The following is a 7,363-nucleotide window of genomic DNA, read 5'->3' on the forward strand; positions in this document are numbered from 1 at the left end:
ATTAAAGGCCATTATGGTTTTTCCACTAGCAGCAACCACAGAGACACCGCTAGTACATTGTGGGCACATCCATGTCTCCAGAGTTGTCATCCAATGGAATGATCTACCAACTTTATGATCATAATTACTGATCATAACAAAAGTGCAACAACAATATAAACTCAAAGGACAGCAATAAAAAGTTTGATTCTAATCAGTGGGTGGCCAAGTGGGACTATGAGAGAGAGGAACACTTGAGCAACAACAATGATGATAATAATAATAATAATAATAATAATAATAATAATAACAATAATAATAATGATAATAATACTACTAATAATAATAACTTGTAAAGTGTCCGAGACTTGCAATTGATAATAGCCTGTTTCTGCATGTCAAACCCCAAATCAACCACAAGAGGGAAACATTTCACTGAAATTCTCTGACAAAACAAAACAAAACAAAACAAAACAATACAATACAATACAATACAATACAATAAAATACAATCCGATACAATACAAAAACGATACATTTTACAGTTGATCCTCACAATTCAAAAGCTTCTTATAGTGTTCACCAGCAGCCCAAACAATTGGCGCTTTCAGTTTATATGAAAAGCACAGAGCAGTTGGAAAACACAAAAAATAGAAAAAAGAAAAGAAAAAAGGGGAAAAAACACCTTTCTCCTCATGATACGCACAAGACTTCCCTTGAGCAGGGCCCAAAAATGTCATGGTAAACAATTTGCTTCAGAATTTCTCAATTGATCAAACAATGCCCAGTTGATGAAGGTTGGTAACGGAGAAAAACCCCAGGACAAATAGCCAGCCGTGTGAGACAACAGTCTCCTACAAATTGTCCCCTATTTGACTCCCTGGGAAGGAAAAAAAAAATTGGCTTCTAAAAATTGCTTGTAGATGCAAAAAGGACATTCCATTGATCTCCAACAAAGTTCTCATCTGATCTGATGTGAACCAACAAATTGTTTCATCCAGAAAATACAGACTTCTTTCATGTGGACTACAAGGTACTGACATTCCAACCTGAAATCTGATGATGAGGAGGCCAGCGCCAAATATCTTCAACAAGTGTCAACAACAACACCACTGGCAACCCTCTCAGTGATAAATGAGACGTTTCTTTGTGGTTAGTACGCTTTTCCTTCTGAGCTATTTAAGTATTCAAAAGATCTTTTATATCCTTGAAGAAAGACATTTTGTGAGGCACAACATTTATATTTAAACGTTTTCCAGGCGGAGAGACTTGAAATACTGGCAAAATATATTTCTTGACATCACTGAAAAAAAAGGTTTGACCAAGTTCTTTGAAAAAAGGCAACATACACATTTTAAATTTTGAAAGCAGGAATAATGACTTGTGGGCTAATGAACGACACTTTCCGCTCTCATGTGATTTAATCACACACTCTTGAGTCGAGTACTGCCCAAAGAAATTTCAGACAACTGGTCCATTTATAAATCTTAAAACATTAAAGTACCTGCATAGAAAAAAAAACAAAAACATGACATTAATATTACAAATGTAGACCAGAAAAAAAATAATAAGACCAACATGGGACACAATAAGCTTGAGTATATAGAAACCAGATAGGGGTCAAGCCTAAAAGTAATATACTGAGAGAATGTGTTTAACAGAGTCCATTAAAGCCAAAAAGCCTCTGAGGGAACACTCCACCTCCAGGTTAGCAGCTCGCTCTGAGTAATGGACCAGGGTGTTTTCAGACTCTCGTAGCCCCTCACGGGGCTTGCTATGATGAAGTTAGAAAGAATGAGCCATGCCGTGCCCATCTCCTGTTGTCATATCCCATTGCAACAGAGGAGCAAGGTGAAAGAGGAGGGAGGGATCTATTGAATTCAGATCACACCTCACAATAATATTGAATCTTCTATATAAACAAACGTTTGGGGATGATTCAGGACAATCGTTTGTTTCAAAACGCCAGCAATGAAAGGAAAGTGAAAGGAAAACAAAAACAGCTACAAAAAATAACACAACTATTTAATATAGTCAGAATATGTAGTCCAAATCTCAGATTCACGTGTTACACAGTCCCCACTACATTGTCTGGACCAGTACAGTCATTTAGGATTATCCAATCAACCACAATCTTGTTCTACAGTATATGACAAAATGTGTCACGTGGGAGAACACAATTAAGATTTATACTCTGCGCACTATAAATTCTCCATAAAACCTCCTGATAATCCAAATCCAAATTAGTGATTGCTCCATGACGGTCGGATTATATTTGTACCTGTTTGGCAACAAGCAGATGAAATAACATTCACCTTCATCATTCATCGTGCTCAGTGGTGAAGCCATTTTTGGATGCTTTTTCAAGTGTGAGGCCATCACTATTATAATGCCATCATAGCTGGCTGCCAAACCATAGCGAATGATGTCACTTCCCCTCATGGTCATGGTGGTTTTGGTTTTGGCCACTAGTGCAAGCGACATTGTGTGCCCTAGTAGGAATCTACGGAGCTTCCAACTTGGCAGCCGGCCATGATCTAGCGCCCCCCCCCCCCACAGCGAGATGCACATCCTTGCAGCTGTTTTGACTTAGTGGAGTACTTTTCACAAGGCCAATCTTAGCTTTTGTTCCTCTCTGATGACAATAATACAAAAAAGTACCACTCATGCCTTCCTGCAGACTTTTGGAGTCAAGCTGCAAGGTGGAAAAGGAGTCGTGTGTGGCTTCGAGAGGGGAAACAGGTGATGAGAGAAGACGGAGAGGAACAAATGGCACAATGCCCGGCTGGGGGGGGGGCGGTCAGAATATGAAGGCTGCAAAGTTATGCAAAATAATGCTATTTTGGGGTGGACAATTTGGCTTTTGTGCTTATTTTGATAGCATTAAGCCATTAAGAACATTCACATACTTTTGAGAATGTGAAATTGCGACTCCATGTGCACTGGCAAAGCACGTTTTATAAATGATACCGCCCTTTGTTCACTTTGACCAGACTCTGTAATTTGCCATTTCATTTGACAGATTGACTGTCCGAACTGGTTCTGCATGCAATTTTGGAGGTTGGGAATTTCTCATACGACACCAAGGCAGTGGTGTTGTGTCTGTGAAGATCCACTTTGTATTATTATTTTTCCAAAAATTATACAATTTGGAGTTCAACCCCCAAAATTCTGAAGAATTCTTTCTCAAACCCCGACAGTGACAACGTCACACAAGACATTGGTAAAACTCCTAAAAAAAGGATTTCATTTCGTTTTATTTCTCTTTGACTCTATTCTGATGCCACCTCACGAGCGTACCAGTCATGGCAAATAAAAAACCAGTGGAAAGCGTCTGGGTGCAAAATGAACCCAAAAAACAAAAAGAACAAAACTGACCGAGGAAACTTACAAACATGCTGAACGTGTTTATTTGATGATGCTGGCGTCAGTTTCAGTCTACATCGTGTTTCCATTTACGTACTTTACGATAGCAGTCCATTTCCTATTCATCCCATGAGGAAAAATTCAAAACATTATGGAAATGACAACAACATGGAAGTCAATCAGCATGTGTGGGTTTCTTTTCTGGACTGTAAATACGATGGTGGTTCAAGGCTTTAGCACTGTTTCACTTTCATTTCAAACATACTGCCTCAGACTGAAATCCAAGTAAAAATGACATTCTTGTGTGACAGAAATGTCAATATCTGTCTGTGATCAAAACCAGACATTTTTGAAAGCTGACTGTATTTCATGGCGAAAGCCTTGGGCTGGAATGTCATTTTTGTCTTACGTTGCTTGGTTGCTATTATGGAGTGCCCGCTCTGCTCGCCGGTCTCCCCTAATTTACAATCCGACCGAATGGCTGTATTGGCTCAGCTGTTCCTGTTCCGAAGTTCTGGGGGCCTTGCCAGTCATCGTGGTTACTATAAAAACTAATCATTTCAATTTCCTTGTATCTTATTTCATTCATTTACTTTAATCACAGTCTATGGGAGGCGCCAATGTTTCCCCATGAGTGGCGTCTGCTAAAGGGAGCAGAAATTTGGAACTGGGGCAAAGACACCCATAGTAGCGTATTTAATGATCTCGCTGGAGTCTCCAGTGATTATAGATCATCTCGGAGGATCTACGTGGCCTTTTGATCTCCCAATCTTGCAAATGAAGTCGAGCGGAGAGACGTTGACTAATCATCTGCGGTTTTGGAAAGCTTGGAGTATGGATGGGCTCTGCTAACTAATAGAGGGTGAAAAAGCCTTGATCTTCTTTCTCTTTCCTTGGTAGAAAGAAGAAAAAAAAAAAAAAGAAGGTAGATTGCAAAAGCTGGATGGCGACCAGTCTCGGGCGTATGCCGCCTCTCGCCCAAAGGCAGCTGAAATAAGCTCCAGAACCCTCATGACGATAAACCGTATGTAAAATTGATGGATGGATTTACAAATCCACTAATGGACCATGGATTCTTCAAAAAATGAAGAAAAAAAAAAAAAGTCCCAGAACTGCTTTGTGGCATTTTCAGACCAGACAAGAGTGATGTCCTTCGTCTGCTGCATTAATTAGCAGTCATTCAGACAGGAAACCAGAGCCAGGCCTCCAGTTCACTTTCATGTCACATCCCATTTGCAAGTAGAAAGCTCATTTTTCAATATTTACTCTATCGATTCCAGACTCACAATCATCATTACTGTGAATATGTATGAGGAGGGCCATCTATAGTTAGCCGCTCTGCTTTTTTTTTTTGTCACACCACAAGCCTTTAAGCAGTAACACGTTTAAACGTAACAATAACGAACCCCAGGGAGAGCATGCAGGGTGAAAGTGTTTGATGATCTGGCAGTGCCCCCGCCGCCGCCGTGGACAAAGCAAATAATCGTTCGACACGGAGCAACAGGTAGTTTCACTTAACCTCTGCTCAGGACCGAGCGCTGACGTAACTGGAAGCACATGGCTCGCACAGCATATTAGACAAGCCGGAGATGGATTATTCCTATTGCCTGACTCAACCGTCAAATACTGCTCGTTACGTTGACTACTTGCCAGAGAGAATGCAAAACAATGACACAATTATTCCAGAGTTGCTACGCCACCTGCCTGGCACAATTTGAAAAGAATCGGTGGAGTACTTACTCACTTAGTAGGCGACATCCCTGGAAAGGAAATTAATTGTTCTCCTTGTCACAGTCTCTCTGAAATTCCCATCAGCGTTATGAATTGTCCAGACAGCACAGAACATTTACAGTATGATTCATTTTAAAACAACCAGAATTTATTACTGTGTAGAATAATTGATCAATTGAATTTTTCCTTAATTTTATTTGCCCGGCCATTTGTTGCTATGTGGGGCTGAAACATTTGTGACCCAAACCCCAATGAAAACATCGGCGTACGCCAGTCCGAGACCGCCGAGCTGTCCGAAAGGAAAACAACACGCTGACAGTGAAGAGAAAGCTGGCAGAAGCAGATCAGAAAGTCAGAAAGAGACACTAACTACATTAGGCCACATTCATTTCCTAATTAAATCACTGCTTTCTTTTGAATATAAAATAAAGTGGAATCACAATTGGGTCAGTGAAATAATTTGACTTCCAAGTTCTAATTTCAAAACAAACATTTCCATGTCACATGAATTTATTTGTTCCATATCTAGACTGACACCAGTAAAAACCAAACCACACCAAAACGAATCACGACAAAATACAACACAACAAAGAAAAATCTATTCATTTAAAAACGTCATTCTACGGTAATGTTATCGCTTATTATTTTCCACTGCTTTTGTCGACACGCTCTTTGTGTTAGTTCTATGCTCATCATCTCAATTTTTTTTCTTTTTTTTTTTACTATCACAGGCCCAATTCCATAATGGAACACACACAAAACAGAAATATTGAATTGAACACCAAGACCACTCGTGTCCCTGATTCATTGCACACATTAGAAAGAAAAAAAATGGCCTCTGCACCTAATGCAAATTCACCACTAACTGAGCCCAGTGTAGTTAATTATGCAAGTAAGTGAAAGCACTAAGAAACTCAAAGAGAAAGGTGGTGCCTCTGTGTGTTCAATACCTGCATGTGGAAATGGAGGGACTGAGGGAGAGAGCTTGCATCTTGTGGTCTGCTGTTTACTGGATGTCTGTGGCCTGTGGCTTTGTCTCACTCTCATTAGTGCGTTTGGTGTCGGCGTGCCGACCGGCCCTACAGTAAATGCTCCTTATCGCTCGGCCACTCCTGTGGGCACGGCGGCCGCAAAAACCCATGACAGGATGTAGGATGGATGAGCTGGGCCGCATTCAAGTATCTGTGAGTAAACATAGAAGGATGTATGCAGAAAGGTCACGTCCATCTCACAGACACCGCCGGCCAGGTTAAGCGCCGCTCCAAACCGAGGGCCGCTATCGGATTCCTCCACGTGGTTCGACTTAGACTGCCAAAGCGGCAAACAGATGTTGTGAGGAAAAAGCATGGCTGGATGATGCAGTAGGCTGGATCAACCACATAATGGCAAACACCTCATCGCTACCAACTAGTGCCTTGTTGATTCTTTCCGGCACGGCTCCAGACCCGAGCAGATAAATCAAGTGACTGGAAAAAGGATCAATGCTTGATGCAGATCAAAATGAATAACAGGCTGGAATTATGATTAGAAGGCTTCTTTATGTGCCTGAGCAGCGGTAAAGTCTTCCTTCTGTCACACTGATAGTGGAGCGTATAGTTCTATTGATGAGGTTTGACAGGACCACCGTTCGTTCCCATATAGCTCAGGACACTTGATATGTGCGCCCCACCCTTTGAAAAAATCAAGAATAAAGAAAAATGCAGCGCTGTCTCTCTCTCTCTCTCTCTCTCTCTCTCTCGCTCGGTCCCGAGTCTGGAGTCTCTAACGCCCTAATTTCTCTTTCCAGTCATGGAATATGATAATTTTCTTATTTGCAAGAAATATCAATTGCTCAAGGCAGACACATAATCATTGGGGAGGAAAGGAGAAGCTACCTGTGTAATGTGTTTAACAGGCTAACCCATTTAGCCGCAGGCGCTGTTTGAAAATGAGAAAGTGCTGATGGTCAAAATCAATTTTCCCTGTGTCCAAATGACTCCCTGTCCGGCTTAGAATTTCACCTAAATGGCCAAACCTTAAAACACAGATACTAATTCTATCATATTAGAGCATGGGCATACGTATAGTTCAACTTATTGCTCATGCTATTTTGGCTGTATTTATTGACGTAGAAGTGAGATTCAAGAGCCGTGGAGCACTTTCAAATCATTGAAATAGAAAATAAATAAAAAAAAAATGCAACAATTAAAACAAATAAAGTAAATCCATAAAATTAACCAAAAAAAATTAAATAAATAAAACAAATCAAATATAAAATAAAATGAAAAAATGTGAATACTGGCATGAA

The sequence above is a fragment of the Syngnathus leptorhynchus genome, chromosome 15, assembly GCF_054491065.1.
Source record: "Syngnathus leptorhynchus isolate UIUO chromosome 15, UIUO_Slep, whole genome shotgun sequence".
NCBI classification, from domain to species: domain Eukaryota; kingdom Metazoa; phylum Chordata; class Actinopteri; order Syngnathiformes; family Syngnathidae; genus Syngnathus; species Syngnathus leptorhynchus.